At 37.0% G+C, this 23,321-nt stretch overlaps 1 non-coding gene across 1 annotated transcript; it reads left to right on the top strand.

Annotated features, from left to right (window-relative positions):
* The first annotated feature begins 22,838 nt into the window (after window positions 1-22,838).
* Window positions 22,839-22,918, top strand: TRNAL-UAG (transfer RNA leucine (anticodon UAG)). Its single transcript has one exon. It is a non-coding gene; the product is annotated as a tRNA-Leu (tRNA).
* Window positions 22,919-23,321: the final 403 nt, after the last annotated feature.

Here is a 23,321-nt window from a genome sequence, read left to right as displayed (position 1 = left end):
TCGATTTGCCTCCCACTGTCTCCTTGGCTTATGAGTTCTTGCTCTTGGAAAACCCCTCTCCTCGCAACGAAGACAACATTGTCACTCGGTCTATAGAAGAGATATCCAAAGGACTTCTGTGGATAGCCGATGAAAGTACACCACTCACTACGAGGTTCGAGTTTGTCGTGAGTCTCTCGTCTTACGAAAGCCTCGCAACCCCAAACCTTGATATGTGCCAACAAGGGAGCTTTCCCTGTCCACATCTCGTGAGGTGTTTTGGCAACCTTCTTTGTAGGGACTAAGTTAAGTATATGGGCGGCAGTCTCTAAGGCATACCTCGAGAATGAGATAGGTAACGAAGCACGAATCATCATGGAACGAACCATGTCCAGCAAGGTTTGATTACGCCTCTCAGCCACACCATTCAACTGCGGTGGCCTAGGTGGCGTCAATTGCGAAACAATTCTGCATTCCTTGAGGTAGTCATGAAAATCAAGACTAAGGTACTCTCCACCTCGATCGGATCAAAGCATCTTGATTTTCCTGCCCAGCTGATTCTCCACTTCCTGCTTAAACTCTTTGAACTTTTCAAAGGTTTTTGACTTGTCTTTGATTAAGTAGATATACCCATATCTGCTATAATCATCAGTGAAAGTCACATAGAAGCGGTTTACATCCCTTGTGGTGGATCTAAAGGGCCCACACACATCGGTGTGTATGAGATCCAATAAACCCTCACCCCTTTCAAAAGAACCAGTGAAGGGTGACTTGGTCATCTTTCCAAGTAAACAAGACTTGCACACGCCATCGTCCCTAAGGTCGAATGACTCCAACACTCCATCATTATTGGAGTTGGGCTATGCGCTTCTTGTTGACATGTCCAAGATGACAATGCCACAAGCATGCTTTATCCAAATCATTGGAAGAATCGACACATAACACATCATTTACTAAGTTGTCTACAACCATCACAATTTCATATATTCCATTACAAGGAAATGCTTCAAAATAGAAAACACCATTAAGAAAAGCATTAATAGAACCTTTTTCATTATCAAACGAAAATCTAAATCCTTGTTTATATAAACCATGAAAAGAAATGATGTTTCTTGCCATTTCAGGCGAATAGCAACAATTATTCAAATCTAGTCCTAATCCACTACTAAGCACTAAAGAGTAAACTCCAATCTTGGTGACAGACGACACTCTTCTGTTCCCCATGATCAAGTTTATCTTCTCATGCTCCACATCCCTATTTCTTCTTAGGCCCAACAAATCAGAACAAATGTGAAAACCACACCCTGTATCGAGAACCCAAGAAATAGCATATGATGAATTATTAGATTGAATAGAATAAATACCTGCGAAGGATGGTTTAATCTTTCAATCCTTGATGTCCTGCAGATACTTCGGGCAGCTTCGTTTCCAATGCCCTTTCTCGTGGCAGTAGTAGCACTCTGCATTCTTTGGGTTGGAGGTGGGTGCAGCGGGACCAGCCTAGGTTCCACTAGAAGAGGTGCCATCATAGGACTTTCCCTTATGGTGGCTCTTTGAAGGAGCCTTCCTCTTCTTGCCCTTCCCCTGCCCAATAGCCAAAACGGGGGCAACAGTAGTAGTAGGAGTTGGTGCAATGGATTTGTCCTTGAGGTTGCTCTCAGCAGTCCTCAACAGGCCTTGAATCTTGCTCAACGTGACCTCCTCTTTGTTCATGTGGTAGGTCATGCGGAATTGGTTGTAGCAAGGATGCAAGGAGTGAAGAATAATATCAATCGCCAACTCCTCATCGAAGTTAACATTTAACTTCTGCAGGCGGTCGACATATCTCTGAATTTTCTGCAGATGAGCAGAGACAGACTCTCCATCCCTCATCTTGGTCGTGATCATCGAAGTGATGATCTCGTACCTCTCCTGCCTGGCACTTTGGTGGTACATGTCTAGTAAATCCTGGTGCATCTCATAGGGATAGAGGTCCTCGTAGGACTTTTGGAGTTCTACAGTCATGGTCGCGAGCATGATGCAATGGACTTTCGTAGCATCACGCTCATGAGCCTCAAAGGCAGCGATCTCCTCGGGAGTAGCAGTGTTGACATCTACTTCTTTCAGCTCCTTGTCGAGGACATACTCCTTGTCCTTGTAGCGGGTAACCATTCGTATGTTGCGGATCCAATCATTAAAATTGTTTCCATCGAAGATCACCCTCCCACACAAATTCATGAGTGAGAATGATTCGGAAGAGTTTGAGCCAGAAGCGTTGTTGTTCGGGTTAGACATCTGAAAAGGAAAAGAGAAAAAGTTTGATTAGAAAATAATCCCCAATTAAACACCCAAATGATAAATTAGGGCTAGGATCCAACAACATTATTCACAATTTAGAAGAGGGATGCCGTAATCTAAACAACAAATAATTTAAAGGTAAGTGAATAACGATTCACTAATTTCCACCATGAAAAACAAAAGAAATTAAGTTTTAAATGTTTTGAAACTCCTAGATCTTTTGATATTCATTGAACTTTTCAATGGCATGTTTAAATCTCGATATGCCCTTCAATTTTGTGACTGAGATACCGAGGATCACAAACAAGGTGTGAATAACCATGCAAATGTACTTGATGCCCTCGATGTTACAGTCACCTAATCAATGTGCCGGTTAGCCACACACGCTCCATTGATCTATGACAAACATCGAGTCACCCTTTGCTACCTTTGCTAGACCCAAATTAGTGTGTCGGTTAACCACACACGCTCCACTAACGTCTTGGCAAGGGTACAAAGTGTAATTTCATGGAATAGCATCATTTTCACATTTTTTCCTAAAGTAACGAAGATTGGGAATTTTATAAAACATTTAGTTACTTTATTAATCATTATACTTTTAATGAGGAATTAGTTGCCCTATCCTAACTGTTCGGCTAACGACCCTCCACCAATCAAGGAAGCGGTGGGTGAGAGTGGACACCCATTAAACGACCATTTTATAGGTCATAACCTTATACCCCCTTATAGATTGGCTTCGTGAATGAGGCCTACTAACGGTAAGACTAGTCATATTCTTATACATATATAAGAATTAATCTTTTAATATTACTATAGTATAAGGTTTGAATTTTAACTTTTAAAACTCTAGGGTTTTAGAATTTAAATATTTCAAAATTAAACTTTTAATCAAAAATTTAAAATCCAAAACTTGAGGGCAAGTTTTGAAACTTTTCAAAAAATTAGATCAAATTTGAAAGAAAACTAACTAATCATATTATTAATATTTATCACATAATTTGACCTAACCCTTTCCTTGATAAGATCATTCAAATCACAAAATACAAATAATTAAATTTATCTCATAAAACAAGTAATTATCTTATTTTTGACAATTATCTTCTATTTGGGTTACGATAATCATACCAATATAATAAAAATCAGATTTTATAAATAAAAAACGTTTTTGGTAATTATCCCAATCCAAAAAGAGTCAAAATCCCGGAAAATCGGCCATCAGACGAGTCGACTCGCCGAGTCACAGGGATGGACTCGCCGAGTAGCCTGGACTCGCTGAGTCAATCTGGTGACTCGACGGGTCCAACAGTCAGAGGCTGGTTTTCTCGAAGGGTTAAATGTCAGTTAATCTGTAGGTAATTCCTACAGCTTACCTACGGATGATTTTGTATTTTTCATTTTTGAAGCATCAAATGTCGTTTTTTTTCGCTTCATTTTTTCAACAACATAATTATACATTGATTAATTTTTTTTCACCAAGTTATAAATCATATAAACATACATACATCCATGTGCACCATTATATACATACACATACACAAAAATAATTAAACTTGAAATGAGTACCGGGGTTTGATTGTGTACATGGATGTATGTATGTTTATATGATGTATAATTTGGTGAAAACAAAGTAATCAATGTATAATAATGTTGTGAAAAAAAAAAGCGAAAAAAACGACATTTAACCCTTCGAAAATAAAAAATACAAAAAAAGTTGCAGGTAATCCGTAGGCAATTACCTACGGATTACCTACAGAATACAAAATTCATAGGTAATCTGTAGATAATTACCTACATCTTACCTACGGATGATTTTGTATTTTTCATTTTCGAAGCATAAAATGTCGTTTTTGTCTCTTCATTTTTTCCACAACATATCTATACATTGATTACTTTGTTTTCACCAAGTTATAAATCATATAAACATACATACATCCATGTGCACCATTGTATACATACACATACAAAAAAATGATTAAAGTTGAAATGAGTACCGATGTTTGATTGTGTACATGGATGTATGTATGTTTATATGATGTATAACTTGGTGAAAACAAAGTAATCAATGTATAATAGTGTTGTGAAAAAAAGAAAGTGAAAAAAACGACATTTAACCCTTCGAAAATGAAAATACAAAAAAAAAATTAGGTAATCGGTGGGCAATTACCTACGGAATACGAATTCCACAGGTAATCCGTAGGTAATTACACAGCTTACCTACTAGTGATTTTGTATTTTTCATTTTTGAATGATCTAATTTTGTTTTTTCGCTTCATTTTTTCACAACATTGTTATACATTGATTACCTTGTTTTCACCAAGTTATTGTTAGTGTAAGGACTTCGTTTTTCCTCTTGAAAGTTTCCTGTAAAGAAAAAGATTAGTAGCAAATGTGGTGGCTGTCTTAAACAGGTTCGTCGTTTGTTCCCAGGGTACAACAACCTTAACAGTGCTGTACTGTCGGATATTTCACTTGCCTGAAAGAGTCGCCGGAAGCAAGAGTACAGAGAAGGAGGAGAAAAAAAGAGTATTTTCATTCGTATGTTGAATGAGACAGTAAAGGTCTCTTTTATAGTTGAATCGTGTAATGGAAAAAAATCAATAATTGATTGAGCATTTAATGCCAATAAATGTCATTAACTACGTAATTAATGCATCCGTTACAAAATTCAAAAATAGGGACCACAACTGTCAAGTTTAGCAAAAACGAGGGTAGCGCGAGCCCGAGTTTTCGGAGCTGCATTCGTGTCCACAGGTCGCGCCCATGCACAAGTTCGGTGTTTTTGGTCTACGAAATCGAAGATTTGCACCCCCTGCGCGCGGGTGGGAATTGTAGTAAAACCATAGACACAAGCTTGTAAGCCTTTTATGCATTCAAACTTATAAACCTTGTTGAGTTTGGTCTTTCTACCAATGTGGGACTCATTCCCACATCCATCTCTTTTTGCTAAACTTATTCTCAAATACCCTTATTTGAGTATCAATATCTCATTAACATATACTCCATTTTGGACATATAATATATCGTTTCGAAGTCCTCGTGGAGGAGAACACAAACCCACTTAGAGTTAGTTATATGTACAACATAAGTATATATTTATATATGTCCAAAGTTAGTAAAAATTTAAATATTTATACTAAATTTTCCAACAATCCCGCACATGAATGGAGATCGATCTCTGCACATCCAATTGCCAGACAAAATTTTCAACAGTTGAATCCTGCATAGGATAGGTAGGTATTACCATTTGAACCCTCCCTTAAGATGTTACACTTAATCTCCTAGCAGTTAGTAGATCTCGATGTATTTGAACTAAGCTTCCATTTATGTAGACGACAATGTAAATCTCACAGGACTTTCCCTAACAAGGCCATATCCTCATAGAAGTGTTCGTTTTGGTCATGAACACTAACTTGGTTCTGCAAGAGCTTTAGGAATTGTGCCCCTATAATTCCCATTGAAGCGACCCTACTTATCTCTCACATAGGTGATTCCAAGAATCATTAAAAACCATATGTTTAGCCTAATTTTGTCACGACATATAGGAATTGACTAAGAAGTAGTGTTAAATCCCCCCACAGTGACCTACCTCACTCATACAATTAGGTTATCCTTTTGAACCCAGATCTTGGGATCTCCAGTCTTCTGGGTAAGGTTTCCTTTGTATGAATTTATTCATTCATGGGCTTTAGCCCCATTCCTCTTGACGACTTATACACTACATCTCTACTCAAGCCTTTTGTAAGCGGATCCGCAATGTTATCCTTTGACTTTACCCAATCAACCGTGATAACCCCCGTAGAGATTAGTTATCGTATAGTTTTATGTGTACGTCTAATGTGCTTTGATTTCCCATTATACATTGTACTTTGAGCTCTACCAATTGCCGATTGGTTATCATAATGTATACATATGGATGTTACTGGCTTAGGCCATTTGGGAATGTCCTATACAAATTGACGTAGCCACCCCACCTCTTCAGCACAAATATCTAAGGCGATAAATTTAGATTCCATCGTGGATCTAGATATAACTGTTTGCTTGGATGATTTCCATGCTACAACAGCACCTCCAAGTGTAAACACATATCCACTTGTAGATCTGGAATCTTTTATGTCAGATATCCAATTTGCATCTGTGTATCCTTCGATAACTGTTGGATGTCTGCCATAATGCAGTCCATATTCTCGCGTGTATATCACATACCTTAGTAACCTAGTAATACTCTTCTAGTGTTCAGAACTGGGTTTACTAGTGTATCTACTTAGTCTGCTCATAGCATATGCTAAGTCAGGTCTGGTACAACTCATTAGATACATTAGAGTGCCAATAATTCTTGAATATTCCACTTGATTAACACTACCACCTCTATTTTTACGTAGATGTTGACTAGTGTCAATTGGAGTTCTAGCTATGCTGGTATCTCCCTTAGCAAAATTTTCAAGAATCTTATCCACATAGTGTGTTTGACTTAAAATCAAACCACTTTGGGTTCTTGTGATTTTTACCCCAAGAATCACATCCACAAAACCCATATCTTTCATGTCGAACCTGGATTTCAACATATCCTTCGTGGATCTTATTATCTTGTCATCACTACCCATAAGCATATCATCAACATATAGACACAAAATGACATAACCATGAGTGGTGTTTTTCACATAGATACACTTATCACACTCATTGATTCTAAAGCCACTTTCCATCATGACTTGATCAAACTTTTGATGCCATTGTTTTGGATCTTGTTTTAATACATATAAAGACTTAACAAGCTTACAAACCTTATTCTCCTGTCCCGAGGCAATGAAGCCCTCAGGTTGCTCTATATAAATTTCTTCTTCCAACTCCCCATTTAGGAAAGTAGTTTTCACATCCATTTGATGAACTTGTAGGTTTCTAATAGCTGCAATGGCAAGAACTAATCTAATGGATGTTATCCGCGTTACCGAAAAATATGTATCAAAGTAATCTAGGCCTTCCTTTTGTCTATAACCTTTGATACTATTCTTGCCTTGTTTTTATCAATATTACCATCATGTTTCACTTTTCTCTTAAAAATCCAACGGTAACCCAGTGGCTTGCTACCTGGAGGTAGATCCACTAGTTCCCATGTATGATTTTGTAAGATAGATTCTACCTCATTTTTTATGGCTTCTTTCCATTGAGGTCCCTCAGAAGAAGTAACCACCTCTTGGTAGGTTTTAGGTTCACTTTCCACCACATAAGTGTAAAAGTCATCACCAAATGATTTTTCAACTCTAGCCCTCTTACTTCTTTTGAGTTTTATCTCTTCTTCCTCGGATTGAGCTTGTTCTTCCTCTCGAACAACTTCGTTGTTTGGTAAAGATGGGATTTCATCCTCCTTGTTCAAAGAAGGAAATACATCTTCAAAGAATGAAGCATTCCTTGATTCCATTATACTATTCTTGTGTATTTCAGGATTCTTAGAATTATGCACAAGGAAACAATAAGCACTACTACTTTGTGCATACCTAATGAAAACACAATCCACTGTTTTAGGACCTAACTTTTGTACGTTGGGCGGTGGTACAACAATTTTCGCTAGGCACCCCCAGACTCGTAAGTACTTGTATGATGGCTTTCTTCCCATCCAAAGTTTATACGACGTTTCATTCTTTTCTTTGTGAGGTATCTTATTTAGAAGATAGTTAGCCGACAAAATAGCTTCCCCCCACATTGATTGGTTTACACCTGAACTAATTATCATGGGGTTAACAATTTATTTCAATGTACGGTTCTTTCTTTCAGTAATTCCATTGGATTGAGGTGAATAGGGTGATGTGAATTAATGACGAATTCCATTTTTTGCACAAAATTCAGCATAGGGAGAAACATATTCTCCACCCCTATCACTTTAATTCTCTTGTTGAGTTGATTCTCAACTTCATTTTTGTACAAGACAAACTTGTCTATTGCTTCATCTTTACTTTTAAGTAAATATATGTAACAATATTTTGTGCTATCATCGATGAATGTAATGAAGTATTTGTTCCCACCTTGAGTAGGAATTGACTTCAAATCACACACATCAGTGTGAATTAAATCAAGAGGTTCGGTGTTTCTTTTGATTTTTTGGAAAGATAATCTTGTTTGTTTGGCTTCAACACATGTGGGACATTTATGATTTGAGTCAATATTAAGTTTTGGTATGTAGTCTAATTTAATTAATCTCTTAATAGAGTTGTAATTTACATGTTCTAAGCGACCATGCCAAACATTTGAACACTCAAGCAAATAAGCAGAACTAGAACTTTCATTATTCATTTTGTTTGTCACCATTACATTCAATTTGAACATGTCATTCAAGGCATATCCTTTTCCCACAAACATACCATTTTTGGACAAAAAAAACTTGTCCGAATCATATACTAGTTTAAAACCGAATTGGTTCACACAAACCACCCAACACTAGATTCTTACGAAGTTTAGGAACATACAAAACATCCCTAAGCTTCATTTCTTTCCCCGAAGTCATTTTTAAAATGACATCACCAACACCTTTGATATCCGCGGTAGCTGTATTTCCCATGTAGAGCTTTTCACTATCTTCAACTGTCACACCCCAAAACCGGAACGGCGGAATTGTTCAGGGGTGGAGGACGTCATGTTTAGTATCACGAGATATGTATATGGTAAGCAAGTAATGAACAACCATTTCATTTTGAAAGAAAGTGTTTACAATGTGTGTGTTCACAAAACATAGAATTCATAAACAAATAACAAAACAAGAATTAAAGCTTTAATGCTCCATCTTCTGAATTCCCAGCACGAGCACCTATCTAATAGTCTCCTGAGAATACAAGTTATTTGAAAGAGTTGATCAGTAATTAAGCTGGTGAGTTCATAAGAGTTTAGTGAAGTAAGTAAGTTGTAAAGTGTTGTTGAAAATGTAGATGTAAAATGGTGTTGAAAATGTAGTTGTAACATGTAGTTGTAAAATGTTGTAAGTTGTAAGTTCTGTTTTGAAAAGTTCGCCCGTTCCTCTAGAAAATCCTATATTTCATACTTTGATGGAAGTTTAAGTAAAAATGACACTACAATCCTTTCTATGGGTACTAAGTGGATACATGTTATATAGGACTCAGAGTAAACAAACAATCGATTGTGCACATCTGCCCTAAGCTCACAACCAAACGAGGAACAGAAACTAAGGCGGATAGCACACATCCCATTGGTTGTTAGATCATCGTCGTATATAACCCTAGTGTAAACACTTGTTACTCATGGAGTTAATTGTAATGGTTCCTTTATATCTAATGAAAAGTTCTTTAAGAAAACCCATATTTCTTATAAAAAAATGGTAACCATAGTGACTACTTTTATAATAGCTTAGTTTATACTATTATATATAATCTAATATCGGGTACAAAGTTAACTGGGTGAATCTACCCTAAGCCCACAACCAAACGAGGAACAGGAAGTAAGGCGGAAAACACACATCCAACTACCTATTGGGTATTAGTTTTATATATAAACATGGTGTATAAGCTAAGGTATTATGGAGTTACTCACCTAAGGTCCTTTAAATTGTACTGGTTTAATAAAATGGATTAAACCCTTTACTGGGAAGTTTCTAGTTTTGTATACAAAAAGTACTGATTTGGAAAGTATGTTTTGTACTAGAAAAACTGTGCTTTGAATTTGTGTCCTATAACCTGACCCATACCTGGTACCCTTATGATGACTTAATGTATACTGAGCATACATATATATAGAATCGGATAGAAAACAGATTGGGCGAATTCGTTCCTAGCCCACAACCAAACAAGGAACAGGAAATGAAGCGGAAAGCATACATCCTATTACCTGTCGGACCCTATTGGTATATATATATCCTGTGATATATACATTAAGGAATCATAAGACTAGCATTATGGTCCTTTCTTTTAAACGTAGCCTTCTACCAAGGCATCATCTGTTAAACATAGCCTTCTACCAAGGCATCTATTGTGATGTGCTAGACTCGACTGTTCTATTTGTCGTTTGTAAAAATGTGCTAGACTCGACTGTTCTGGTTGTCGATTGTAAAAATGTGTATTTTCCCCTAGTTTATAACTATCTTATCTCGAAAATAGTTTGCGTTTGACTTTCAAGTGGTACTGTCACTTTATGAAAGTAATGGGAAATGTAAGTACACAGTTGTCATTTATAATGACATGCGGATGTACTGTATATTGTACGTTCTGTTTGTTTCTCTTCACTATATGTTCTGTATGGTATTGTTTGTTTCTCTTCACGGTGTTTGACTCATGTATGAACTGACTCTTTGTGTGCTTCATTGTACTAGAAGTAATGAATAGCATTCTCCTAAACTATACCTATTATAGTTTACTAATGCTCTACTTGGACTGTTATTGAAAAGACTCGTTTATCTACTAAGTTATGTTTGTACTTTAAAAATGGAGTTTTGTATAACTATAAAGTAACATAACTTTAAAAGAGTTTTTGAAATGTTTTGACAACTTATAAATGACATAAGTAACATTTTGAAAGATGTTTATAACAAACATTTACAAAATTATCATTGTGTTCAACTTGTATTCGCCCCCTTAAAACAGTTTAAAACAGTTAAAAGATTCATTACGGGGTATGAACTCACCTGATGTGGGTGATTCAAACGGGTATGCGTGTAAGGATGAGAAGTTCCACGACTGAAGTCCCGAGACACAATAGGTGCTAAATGACATATAATGACACATATTGGTATGAATATAGTGTTTATAAACAACTATATGAAAGGAATCACCTTCCGGGACTAGGAAACACTTTGACCAAGTGTTGGAATCACATGTGATTCATCAAAGGAAAGTGAAATGACACTAACATGAGTTTACGGACCAAGGGAGTTTACGGCCGTAAACTCATGGTCACTCATGTATAAGTGTAAGTTTGAAGGCTAGGGAAGTTTTAGGGACTTTTGCTCTATACTTGCATGAGATAGACCACCTTCATTGAGGCTTTTGATGAGTTTATGGCCAAGGAAGGAGCTTACGGCCGTAAAATCATGGACATTATGAAGTGAGTGTGGTTTAAGGTCATACAATCGTCAAGGAAGGGTTCTGGGTCACTTGCTTTGCATCTAGGAGGGTTTATGGCCCATACATGCCATAACATTGAGTTTACGGCCAAGGAAGATCTTGGGCCGTAAACTCATGATGTTCTTGGGAAAATGCATGTTTCAAGGGTGTGATTCAAGGCTTCCTAGTAGATATGAAGTGTAGGGAAGAGTACTTACGATCTAGAAGCTTGAAATGGTCGGTTTTGGCCAAGAACACTAGTGTGTGTTCTTGGTGTTCTTGGTGTTTCTTGAAGATTTAAGAAAAGATGATTTCTATGGATGAAATTATGGAATGAAGCTAGTTAATGAAGGATATCAACTAATTAAAGGTTAGAACACTTACATAACTAGGAAGAAAGTTGGATGATACTTGAGAGGATTTGAAGAAAAATCGGCCAAGGAAGGAAAGAATGAGAAAAATGGCCAAGTATCATCTATATACACTTGAGTTTACGGCCACATGAGTTTACGGCCGTAAACTCATGGTCTTGTGGCCGTGAACTCATTTTGATGAGGTTATGGTTTGATTTGCTACACTATGGTTCTAGCAGGTACTTTCTAACACTTATTCCTTAAGTGTATTAGGCTCAAAACTCCTTAGAATGACCTTTAACCGGGCTAGAACTCATTACCAATGAGTATGACACTCAATTGAGTTGATTGAATGGGCTTTAAAATCAAAATTTTTCCGGGTTGTCACATCATCCCCCCGTTAGATGGAATTTCGTCCCGAAATTAGCTTTCTTAGCCGTACTACTGAGGTTGCGCTCCTCTGATTGGCAGAATACCTACTCGTAGACCTGGAAACTTTGCCCTGGTGTTCCTGAGAGGATTCGTACTTGGTCCATCTATCATTACCTCGTGTATACAAGTCGTATATAATTAGGGTTAGTAAGACGGTCAGATGTGCGACTCTGCCCCCAGGTCCACAACCAAACAAGGAACATGAGATAGGGCGGAAACACACATACTAAATCTGCGTAATCATAATCATATACCACCCTCGCGTATACACTGAATAGTGATAGGTGGGCTGTATTCGTCCTTAGCCTCTGTGCTCGAACTTGGTCTGCTGGACGAGTGGTACTTCGTGACGGTCTGCGGACATCTGACGATAAAGCTTCAGAGGAAAAAGTACTCTTCGCACAAGTACTTCAGGGTTTAGAATACGAAAGATAAAACTGAGGTTTAGGTCGGACTTTCGATACGCATGACGAAAGTTTCGAGAACTTGCCGATCGAGGCGATAGAAACATATGAACTCAGTATGGTGAGGACCACGCCAACTCATGACGAAAGATAGTACGGACTCTTTACTGAACAAAGTTTTGGTCAAATGAAAGAAACGTCTGTTATACGATGGTGTATCCCTTGTATGTTCGATAGTGTACTCCTAGTATGTTCAACAACGTACTCCTAGTATGTTCGACAATGTACTCTTTGTAATTGTTCCAGTGTTTCCTGTTTCCTCTTTGATGTTAACACTCCTACGTATCGTACCGCTATGTGCGCATACATACAAACGAAAGTGCTCTAATAAGTGGTGAGGATACTTTATATCATGATCATCCTTGGTACCACTACAATCGCCTGCCATATACAAGTTATGAATATTTAAGGTGAATCAGGCAGTCGACTGAGTAACTCTGCCTCATATCCTCAACCAACTAAGGAATGGGGACCTAAGCGGAGTCACTCACTCTAAGTCTGTAACATCTTAGTTATGCACAACTCTGATGTATATGGTAATCCATAATTGCTTCTCTAAACGGATCTTTTAGTTCTCTTGAATATTGTGACCTATTTCAATATGTGAGTTATTATAATTACTTTTAGGTGTTATCCCCAAATTCTAATCTTATATGAATATAAATTAATTTTAAAAGTCATTACTATTTTGAAAACGTACCGCTATTCGTCGACGACTCCGGGGTTGATTCTCCTGCGGTGATCATCAGAATGCGTCCATCCGCGCCTGAGTTCCTTATTATCGGGCATTCCCTCTGAAAATGTCCAGTCTCACCACAGCCATAGCAGGCTTGGTTTTCTTCAGCTCCGGGGACTTGGGAGATCGGTTGAGCCGGTGCCCTGCAGAAACGGACTGTGTGTCCCTTTCTGTGGTAGTTCAGACACTGCATTTCCCGGCATACTCCGGTGTGGTGAAAGTTGCACTTTCCACACTTCGGGAGGTTTCCAGCATATCGACTGGCAGGTGCTATAACAGTAGGCGTTGTAGCGGCGTACATAGTACTCGCTCGATGCCCTTGCGGGGTGTCCTGTGTTGTTTGCTTCTTCTTCCTCTTGTTCCCCGAATTCTGATTATAGTCCTCTTCCCTCGATGGCTCGGGAATAGGGACTTTTACACCATGGCGGACTCCATGGTCGATGAGTCGCTGAGCCAGGCGTTTAGCACTATCGAACGTGGCTGGGTTAGAAGACAACACATTTCCTTGGGTCGGAGCAGTCAGACCCCAAATGTATATTTCTATCTTCTTGCTCTCCAGGGTAACCATCCCGGGGCATAGAGCTGCTAGCTCGCTGAACCGGTCAGTATAGGTCACTATGTATGAGCCGACCATAGTGAGATCCCACAGCTCTCGTTCCAGTTTTTGAATTTCGCCTAACGGGCAGTATTCCTCCCGCAATAACTCTTTTACGTTTTCCCAACCTATTGAGTTAGCCAATGATAGGGTCAGTGACTTAACATGGCTGTTCTACCATGTTAGGGCCTTGCCAGAGAAGGTGCAGGCAGCAAACTTCACTTTGCTTCCTTCTGGGCATAAACAGATTTCGAAGATCGACTCTGTTTTCTCGAACCATTGCACGAGGGCAATGACTCCTTCAGTCCCATTAAAGGACAATGGCTGGCATTTGGTGAAGTCCTTGTAGGAGAACTCTCTCGAGCGCACAGGGACCTCACCTTGAGTAGAATCAGTAGGCGTTTCACCTCCGCTGGTACTGATGGAGTGATATTGAGCCATGACTGTTGCCACAACCGCAGCCACTGCAGCGTTTATAGCTGCCATATCGATTTGTGAAGGAGGCGGTGTTGGAGTTATCGGAGTAGTGCGTCTATTAGATCTGCGAGGAGGCATCTTTGCTAAAAGAATACAAAGATGAGACAGAATAAGTCTAAAGCAATGGACACAAGCCGAAAGCTGAAAAGACAAGGTTATCCTAGTTCTGGATGTATCGGGTCCTGACTTCCACAGGGTTCTAGGAACAATTCATAAAAGATTCTATACCTAATAAACTCTATGAATTTGAAATAACTATCCTCGAATGAATATATGTTTCCTGAATAACTGTTACCAGCTGCATGTAAGAAAATAATCTTAACATATAATGTGAGTAGTGTTTCCACTCGCTCGTTTAACAATATTATTATTTAATTGTGTGACGTGTAAGACGTTTTGGTTACTTCGGCTGATCCCTCTATGAAAACTTCTCATGAACTTGTTCTTGTTCCTCCTGGACTCTTCTGTTGTCTATTATGAGGAAGTGGTTACATCTATCTGGGCTTGTCGTGCGAGAATGAAAGTGACTAAAGAATCTATGAACTTTAAGATAACTTTATGGGGTGATCCTTACGGAGTCCTCCTATAATTGTACAATGTATACAAGTTTGTATATAGTTGAAGATTAAATAGACCTTGGAATAAGTGATTCTACTCCATAACTACACCCTTAAGAGGAATGGATAGCGAAGCGTAGACCACAGATTCTAAGTTTATAAGATCTTGATTATATATAAAACTTAGGAATATACATTGCAAGATTATAGACCTATCCGTAAGGGTCTTTTAAGTTTTCACATAAGTTATTTATATGGACTAAAATACTCCTATACTATTTCAACGTAATGTACTTGGTATGTTCTAAACTCGTTATCGCGCTATCGTATCATAGAATACTCCTATAGTATTCTAACTCTAAATGTACTTGTTCTGGCGTTCTCTTGACTGGTGTTCAGGTAAGTTTTGTCACTGTTGCAACACCACATCATTCCCAAACACATGTCGGTCACATCTCGAATGAATATAGTTGATCAGGCTATATTGATCCTAGCTATGGTTACATAACTGTTCGGGTTGACGACAGTGCCCAACCTTTAAATACTTTAGTTCTGTTCTCCTCGTGACACTAGTTCTATTATGTACATGTATAAGCAAGTAGGTATATTTTTATAACTTATAGTTATACTCTAAAATATATCATTATCCAGAGTACTTAAGCCCCATTGTATTTATAGTTGTATATCTTTTATCGGTTGATATACTTAGTTCACTATAAACAATGCTCTGATACCAATCTGTCACACCCCAAAACCGGAACGGCGGAATCGTTCAGGGGTGGAGGATGTCATGTTTAGTATCACGAGATATGAATATGGTAAGCAAGTAATGAACAACCATTTCATTTCGAAAGAAAGTGTTTACAATGTGTGTGTTCACAAAACATAGAATTCATAAACAAATAACAAAACAAGAATTGAAGCTATAATGCTCCATCTTCTGAATTCCCAGCACGAGCACCTGTCTAATAGTCTCCTGAGAATACAAGTTATTTGAAAGAGTTGATCCACAATTAAGCTGGTGAGTTCATAAGAGTTTAGTGAAGTAAGTAAGTTGTAAAGTGTTATTGAAAATGTAGATGTAAAATGGTGTTGAAAATGTAGTTGTAACATGTAGTTGTAAAATGTTGTAAGTTGTAAGTTCTGTTTTGAAAAGTTCGCCTGTTCCTCTAGAAAATCCTATATTTCTTACTTTGATGGAAGTTTAAGTAAAAATGACACTACAATCCTTTCTATGGGTACTAAGTGGATACATGTTATATAGGACTCAGAGTAAACAAACAATCGATTGTGCGCATCTGCCCTAAGCTCACAACCAAACGAGGAACACAAACTAAGGCGGATAGCACACATCCTATTGGTTGTTAGATCATCATCGTATATAACCCTAGTGTAAACACTTGTTACTCATGGAGTTAATTGTAATGGCCCCTTTATATCTAATGAAAAGTTCTTTAAGAAAACCCATATTTCTTATAATAAAATGGTGACCACAGTGACTACTTTTATAATAGCTTAGTTTATACTAATATATATAATCTAATATCGGGTAGAAAGTTAACTGGGTGAATCTGCCCTAAGCCCACAACCAAACGAGGAACAAGAAGTAAGGCGGAAAACACACATCCAACTACCTATTGGGTATTAGTTTTATATATAAACATGGTGTATAAGCTAAGGTATTATAGAGTTACTCACCTAAGGTCCTTTAAATTGTACTGGTTTAATAAAATGGATTAAACCCTTTACTAGGAAGTTTCTAGTTTTGTATACCAAAACTACTGATTTGGAAAGTATGTTTTGTACTAGAAAAACTGTGCTTTGACTCTGTGTCCTATAACCTGACCCATACCTGGTACCCTTATGATGACTTAATGTATACTGAGCATACATATATATAGAATCGGATAGAAAATAGATTGGGCGAATTCGTTCCAAGCCCACAACCAAACAAGGAACAGGAAATGAAGCGGAGAGTACACATCCTATTACCTGTCGGACCCTATTGGTATATATATATATCCTGTGATATATACATTAAGGAATCATAAGACTAGCATTATGGTCCTTTCTTTTAAACGTAGCCTTCTACCAAGGCATCCTCTGTTAAACGTAGCCTTCTACTAAGGCATCTACTGTGATGTGCTAGACTCGACTGTTCTGTTTGTCGTTTGTAAAAATGTGCTAGACTCGACTGTTCTGGTTGTCAATTGTAAAAATGTATATTTTCCCCTAGTTTATAACTATCTTATCTTGAAAATAGTTTGCGTTTGACTTTCAAGTGGTACTGTCACTTTATGAGAGTAATGGGAAATGTAAGTACACAGTTGTCATTTATAATGACATGCGGATGTACTGGTAACCTAAAAACATCTTCATTTTATTACGTTCATAATGTGAAGGCTAGAACCCCTACTGAACGCTCCCCCTATCAAGATATTAAGGGCACCAAACGCGACCTCTGCAAATTCTTGCAAGCCGTGCAATTCACATTTGTTCTATGATCATATATACCCAATATAACTATCACCTTTTGTTTAAAACAACGAGTTAGTGATCAATTGGTATAGTTAGATCATGTGTGTGTGTTCTCATGCTATAGCAACCTAACTTGTTTGTTTTGTACTGTATATTGTACGTTTTGTTTGTTTCTCTTCACTGTATGTTCTGTATGGTATTGTTTGTTTCTCTTCACTGTGTTTGACTCATGTATGAACTGTCTCTTTGTGTGCTTCATTGTACTAGAAGTAATGAATAGCATTCTCCTAAACTATACCTATTATAGTTTACTAATGTTTTACTTGGACTGTTACTGAAAAGACTCGTTTATCTACTAAGTTATGTTTGTACTTTAAAAACAGAGTTTTGTATAACTATAAAGTAGCATAACTTTAAAAGAGTTTTTGAAATGTTTTGACAACTTATAAATGACATAAGTAACATTTTGAAAGATGTTTATAACAAACATTTACACAATTATCATTGTGTTCAACTTGTATTCCCCCCTTAAAACAGTTAAAAGATTCATTACGGGGTATGAACTCACCTGATGTGGGTGATTCAAACGGGTATGCGTGTAAGGATGAGAAGTTCCATGACTGAAATCCCGAGACACAATAGGTCCTAAATGACATATAATGACACATATTGGTATGAATATTGTGTTTATAAACAACTATATGAAAGGAAACACCTTCCGGGACTAGGAAACACTTTGACCAAGTGTTGGAATCACATGTGATTCATCAAAGGAAAGTGAAATGACACTAACATGAGTTTACGGCCATGGGTTTACGGGCCAAGGGAGTTTACAGCTGTAAACTCATGGTCACTCATGTATAAGTGTAAGTTTGAAGGCTAGGGAAGTTTTAGGGACTTTTGCTCTATACTTGCATGAGATATACCACCTTCATTGAGGCTTTTGATGAGTTTACGACCAAGCAAGGAGCTTACGGCCGTAAACTCATGGACATTATGAAGTGAGTGTGGTTTAAGGTCCTACAATCATCAAGGAAGGGTTCTGGGTCACTTGCTTTGCATCTAGGAGGGTTTATGGCCCATACATGCCATAACATTGAGTTGGCCAAGGAAGATCTTAGGCCGTAAACTCATGATGTTCTTGGGAAAATGCATGTTTCAAGGGTGTGATTCAAGGCTTCCTAGTAGATATGAAGTGTAGGGAAGAGTACTTACGATCTAGAAGCTTGAAATGGTCGGTTTTGGCCAAGAACACTAGTGTGTGTTCTTAGTGTTCTTGGTGTTTCTTGAAGATCTAAGAAAAGATGATTTCTATGGATGAAATCATGGAATGAAGCTAGTTAATGAAGGATATCAACTAATTAAAGGTTAGAACACTTACATAAATGTAGATCTAGGAAGAAAGTTGGATGATACTTGAGAGGATTTGAAGAAAAATCAGCCAAGGAAGGAAAGAATGAGAAAAATGGCCAAGTATCATCTATATACACTTGAGTTTACGGCTACATGAGTTTATGGCCGTAAACGCATGGTCTTGTGGCCGTGAACTCATTTTGATGAGGTTATGATTTGATTTGCTACACTGTGGTTCTAGCATGTACTTTCTAACACTTATTCGTTAAGTGTATTAGGCTCAAAACTCCTTAGAATGACCTTTAACCGGGCTAGAACTCATTACCAATGAGTCTGACACTCAATTGAGTTGATTGACTAGGCTTTAAAATCAAAATTTTTCCGGGTTGTCACATCAACTTCCTTGTAGGTGTTGAAAAAACTCTTATCATGACACACATGACGAGTAGCACCCGTGTCAATCCACCACTCCATTGAATTTGTATTCATCAGATTCACTACAGAAACCATAGCCGTGAGATCAGTTATCATGGGCACCAACTCCATGTTATCATTCACCATGTTTGCTTGACGGTTTTCCCACTTAGGTTGCGGGCACTCCGAAGCCTTGTGACCCGGTTAGCCACAATTGTAGCACTTGAACTTCTTCTTGAAAGTTCCTGCCTTGGGGCCTAGGTTTTTGCCCTTTGATTTCCCTTTGTGAGGTCCCTTGCTTTTGCTCTTGGAAGTTTGACCAGCTTCCACCATATGAACCTTAGAAGATTCAACTTCACTGCCTTTCTTCAAGGCCATTCGATTGTCTTCTTCAATGCGAAGACGCACCACCAGTTCCTCCACAGACATCTCCTTTCGCTTATGCTTAAGGTAGTTTTTGAAGTCTATCTAACCGGGAGGAAGCTTTTCAACCATTGATGCAACTTGGAATGACTCATTAAGATCCATACCTTATGCATTGTTATCATGTATGATGACTTAAAGATCTTGGACTTGACTCATAACAGATTTTGAGTCAACCATTTTATATTCCAAGAACTTAGCAACAACATGCTTCTTGGTTCCAGCATCTTCTATCTTATACTTCCTTTCCAAAGACTCTTATAGTTCCTTAGTAGTTGCAACTTTACAATAGACATTGTAAAGTGCATCAGTTAGGCCATTCAACACATAGTTGCGACACAGAAATTCAGAATGCTTTCATGCATCCACTGCATTCACAGATTGAGCATCAGCCTGCCCCTTAGCAATTATAAGAGCATTTTCTGTTAGGAACTTAGCCAGGTTCAAAGTGGTCAAGTAGAATAGCATCTTCCGCTGCCACCTCTTGAAGTTCAGACCAAAAAAAATTTCAGGTCTCTCAGCATGATTAGCCATGATGTTTGGAACCAGTGCATTTGGGTTCACAGCAGGAATAACACCAGCAGCAGGAGTTCCAGTAGCAACAGGAGTTCGAGTCATTCTAAAAGAGTCGTAACCACAGTTAAATAGATTACAGGAAAAGTCGATAGAAAATCGATTTAGAATAAAAGAACAGAAAAATGAAAGGTTTAGAACAGAGAATAAAATATGTTTAAGACTGTTAGTGTAACAACTTCGTTTTTCCTCTTGAAAGTTTCCTGTAAAGAAAAAGATTAGTAGCAAACGTGGTGGTTGAGGCTCGAGTTGGACTCGATTCCCTTAAACAGATTCGCCATCTGTTCCCAAAGTACAACAACCTTAACAGTGGTGTACTGTCGGATATTTCACTTGCCTGAAAGAGTCGTCGGAAGCAGGAGTACAGATAAGGAGGAGAAAGAAGAGTATTTTCATTCGTATGTTGAATGAGACAGTAAATGTCTCTTTTATAGTTGAATTGTGTAATAAATTCAAAAATGGGGACCAAAACTATCAAGTTTAGAAAAAATGTGGGTAGCGCGAGCCCTAGTTTTCGGAGCTGCATTCGTGTGCCCATGCACAAGTTCAGTGTTTTTGGTCTATGTAATCCAAGATTTGCACCTCCCTACGCGCGTGTAGGAATTGTAGCAAAACCATAGACACAAGCTTGTAAGCCTTTCATGCATTCAAGCTTATAAACCTTGTTGAGTTTGGTCTTTCTACCAATGTGGGACTCATTCCCACATCCATCTCTTTTTTTGCTAAACTTATTCTCAAATACCCTTATTTGAGTATCGATATCTCATTAACATATACTCCATTTTGGACATATAATATATCTTTTTGAAGTCCTCGTGGAAGAGAACACAAACCCACTTAGAGTTAGTTATGTATACAACATAAGTATATATTTATATATGTCCAAAGTTAGTAAAAATATAAATATTTATATACTAAATTTTCCAACAGTTATAAATCATATAAACATACATACATCCATGTGCACCATTGTATACGTACACATACATAAAAATGACTAAACTTGAAATGAGTATCGGGGTTTGATTGTGTACATGAATGTATGTATGTTTATATGATGTATAACTTGATGAAAACAAAGTAACCAATGTATAATAATGTTGTGAAAAAAATAAAGCGAAAAAAGCGACATTTAACCGTTCGAAAATGAAAATACAAAAAAAATGTAGGTAATCCGTAGGCATTTACCTACGGATTACCTATGGAATACAAATTCCGGAGGTAATCCGTAGGTAATTACCTACAGCTTACCTACGGATGATTTTGTATTTTTCATTTTCGAATGATGAAATGTCGTTTTTCTTTTTGCTTCATTTTGTTCAAAACATTGTTATACATTGATTACCTTGTTTTCACCAAGTTATAAATCATATAAACATACATACATCCATGTGCATCATTGTATACACACACATACACAAAAATGACTAAACTTGAAATGAGTAATGGGTTTCGACTGTATACATGGATGTATATATGTTAATATGATGTATAACTTGGAGAAAACAAAGTAATCAATGTATAATAATGTTGTGAAAAAATTGAAGCCAAAAAAACGACATCTGATCCTTCGAAAATGAAAAATACAAAAAATTCGTAGATAATTTGTAGGTAATTACATACTGCTTACATGCATATGTTTTTGTATTTTTCATTTTTGAAGGGTTGAATGTTGTTTTTTCGCTTTATTTTTTCACAACATTGTTATACATTGATTATTTTGTTTTCACCAAGTTATAAATCATATAAACATACATACATCAATGTGCATCATCGAAACCCATTAATCATGTTAAGTATTATCGTTTTTTTATGTACATACACAGACATATACAAATACATACATACACATAAACACACAACACACACACACACACATATATATATATATATATATATATATATATATATATATATATATGTGTGTGTGTGTATATTATATATGTTTATTTCTCATATTTCTCATTATAATAACGAATTAATGAATAAGAAAAAGAGAAATGAAAATAGTTTACTACGAATTATCTACGAATAATTAAAAAGTTCTCACTTTTTTTCACGTCCGTAGGTAATATGTAGTTAATTGCCTACTAAATTCCTACAACATTTTTAACTCGATTAAAGAATTTGGGTTTTTCAATTTTCCTTCTCTATGCCGTAGGTAAATTCCTACGGAATACTACAGAGTACTAATTTGAAATATAATATTATTACTCGTAGGTAAGGTGTAGGTAATTTTTAACGGATTACCTACATAAATTATTATGTCGCTAATATGTAGGTAGTTTGTAGGTGATTTAGGGCAAATATTTTAGTGGCTATTCCGTAGGCATTTCGTATGTAATTACCAACAAATTTTATTCCCTAGGTGATTTTTGTAGGTAAATAAGAATTCTCAAGCAGTGTTTATATAGAAAAGATATTGTTGTTTGCGAATGGATCGGACCTGTGAATTAGGATGTTCGTAGTTGTTGATATTAATTTTACTTGTACGGTGATTTTATTTATTTTAATCAATAGTATTTAGTAAAATCATACGCGTTCATATCATCATATGATCTATTTTGTTTTTAGAGTCATAATTTGTGTCCAACAGCTCTTTTAGAGCAAGTTGCATGTTGTGGCTTTAAAGTTTATTGCATTTTATTATCGGATGCTTAACTGTTAATCTAAATGTAATAATCAACCTGACAGTTTGGCCGGGTGGTCTAAGGCGCCAGATTTAGGCTCTGGTCCGCAAGGGCGTGGGTTCAAATCCCACAGCTGTCATTTTTAAGCTTGTGTTTAGTTTTAGTTGTAGGATACTTCTTTTTCTTCAATATTTTTTTACTTGTTCAAATCATGGTTGTCAAAATCGCGATCCTGATTATAACGAATGCCAGTCACACGCGATCCTGATTATAGTCATTAATATTTGCTCACAATAAGTTGGTGTATATCAGTATATGTAATATGTTGATTTGGAACATCAACCATAATACATAAAATAAATTTATATATTTTGTATTTGATGTAGAATTAGTAATTACACCAAGCTATAAGCTACTAATAAGTATACGATAAAAACATACCATTTTAAGTTATATTTAAATGAGATACTCTAACATGTCTGATTATGGTTTTATATGTTATGATAAAAAAAAATTATATATTACACCAAGCTATAAGCTAC

Source organism: Lactuca virosa, chromosome 3, assembly GCF_052849685.1.
Source record: "Lactuca virosa cultivar CGN04683 chromosome 3, Lactuca_virosa_CGN04683_v6, whole genome shotgun sequence".
NCBI lineage: Eukaryota > Viridiplantae > Streptophyta > Magnoliopsida > Asterales > Asteraceae > Lactuca > Lactuca virosa.
This window is presented reverse-complemented; position numbering and strand designations above follow the sequence as displayed.